Genomic DNA, 2,293 nt, shown 5'->3' on the forward strand with positions numbered 1-2,293 from the left:
AAGTCGTATTAGGGATTTGCGCTACAATTTTTTAAGTCTACATCTGGTCCTCCTCGCTATCGTTACCGACTACCTGACAACAGCGAAAATAGCGGAAGGGCTAAAATTGTCATTAGGGTGACCGCTATACAAAAAGGGTAGTAAAAAAGGATTAGGAAACTAGTGACCAATATCAAGATTACAACCAATTGCTCACATTCTCGAAAAATGGGTACATATAGGTATAAGTGTCTTCGGTGAGAGATTTTCGTTATTGAACGATGGGCAATGCGGTTTCAGGCAACAAAAAAACACGATTTTATTACTTGAAGTTACGTCAGATTGCGGTAATGAAACACTTGAAAAGAATAAAGTAGCTTTTGCCTAGTTTTTGTGCTTGTCAAAGGCATTTGATACAATTGATCACGCACTCCTATCAAAACTCAATATGCATGGTTTCAGCCTTCAGGGGCCCATTTCACAAATTCTTCACTGACTACTTTCCAAAAAGGTTTGAGATGGTTAAAATTGGTAGCAGCACTAGTACCAAACTCAGAGTCAATTGCGGCGTGCCACAGGGTAGCACACTAGGTCCCTTATTGTTTAATATATATGTGAATGATCTAGGGTTATCACCACTACGATCTAGAATGTTTCAGTACGCGGATGGTTCTGTTCTGTTACTACCGCATGACAACTATAACGATCCGGTTCCGCTGCTTCAGAGCAATGTAGATGAATCAGTTAACTGGTTTCAAATAATCTCATTTCTGTTAACATCAATAAAACCAAATTAGTCTGCTTTCATAAAAACCATAAACAATTAAATTACCCTACTGAAAAAAACCATATGAATTTTCCATACGGGTCTTCATATAGCGTTATGGGATACGGGTCATACGGTTGGTACGGGTCATACGGTTGGTACGGGTCATATGGTTGGTACGGGTCATATGGTTCGTATGGGTCATATGGTTCATACGGTTGGTACGGGTCATATGGTTCATACGGTTGGTATGGGTCATATGGTTGATACGGGTTGGTACGGTTTGTATGGTCCATATGGTTTGTATGGCCTATGGTTGTTATGGATGATATTGTTCATGCAGTTTAAATCGTTGATATGATCTATAGGCCAACGCACTATTTACCAACAAGCTTTCACGAGGTGTGAACAAAATCAGTTTCTACACGAGGTGCAAGCACTGCGTGTGCACAAGAACGACATTCACGTGACGTAAAGCGTCTGCACATGCGCCCTAACAGTAGCAGCGCCACCGTAGCAACGTGACGTCAGAGCCACGTATTGGTGTATATCGATCGTATTAACCACATGGTTCACTCATCAGTGAAACATGAAGTTCAGCAGGGAAACACTTTCCTTTTAAAGCCTATGCAAGATAGCAGAAAGTGCATGCACAGAGAAATGCTCGAACTTCGAGAAATTGTGAACATGCATTCCACCCGCAGGCTCGTTTATTTGTCCTCCAGTCTCAGACTTTGAAGTAGCTCGTGCATGCTAATGAGGCAATTCTTTGAGGCGAGCTGCATCTGCTTTCCCAGTTGGTCACAGGCTGACGCATCTCCGACGGGCATCTGAAAGTAATGTAAACAAAACCGACAGTCACATTACATGTTCTCGTAAAATAGTTTGTACAATATCTATCTAGTCAGTAAACCCTTTTCAAAAGTCTATCAAGCAACAATGGCTGTCAGTACTGCTTGCTCACGAAGTGCGTGACTGGATCTGAGTTCTCGCTGAACGCTGACGCAGGGCTCGCTTTCAGTATATGCTCAGAGTATGAGAGCAAGCAATGGCGGACAGGCGTTCGCACTGACGTTGGAAAAGGGTCTATTGACTTAAATTTTATGACTGACCTAATATTTAAAATCATCTACCTTCTGTAACTTTCACATTTTGAAAACAATCACAAACATTTATCAAGGCAATACATCACCGCATGACGGAAAATATATAACATACAACTTTCGTCAACTTACATAGCATACAACTTTCGTCACCACGGGACGTCTCTGCAGTCTCCCGGGACGCAGACCTCCCACGTGGTCACACCCCGGTCCAAGCATCTCTCTCGTCCCGTTTCCCAGAAGAACGCAGGAACAGGCAGCTGTCCCGATCATACGCCGAGACCCAAACGTCTCCACTTGTCTCCATTGTTCGTTAGCACCCGGTCCGAAGGCTGAGGAAGCGGGCCTCTGTTTCTCAGCGGGGTGTCAGGGGGGTCAGCTCCCGCTGTGCCGGGTGGCCCGCTCGGCGTCGCTCGGAAGCTGCAACCCACCCACGCCGCGTCGG

The 2,293-nt window shown here is 44.5% G+C and overlaps 1 long non-coding RNA gene across 1 annotated transcript; it reads right to left on the reverse strand.

Moving 5' to 3' along the window:
- Positions 1 to 1,424: 1,424 nt before the first annotated feature.
- On the reverse strand, positions 1,425 to 2,019 carry LOC121835152. The gene is made up of 2 exons (XR_006077499.1): positions 1,981 to 2,019; positions 1,425 to 1,575 (listed from the first exon to the last, which is right to left on the reverse strand). It is a non-coding gene; the product is annotated as an uncharacterized LOC121835152 (long non-coding RNA).
- Between the last annotated feature and the right edge of the window lie 274 nt (positions 2,020 to 2,293).

This window comes from Ixodes scapularis, unplaced genomic scaffold (genome assembly GCF_016920785.2).
Source record: "Ixodes scapularis isolate PalLabHiFi unplaced genomic scaffold, ASM1692078v2 PGA_scaffold11__112_contigs__length_91849675, whole genome shotgun sequence".
NCBI lineage: Eukaryota > Metazoa > Arthropoda > Arachnida > Ixodida > Ixodidae > Ixodes > Ixodes scapularis.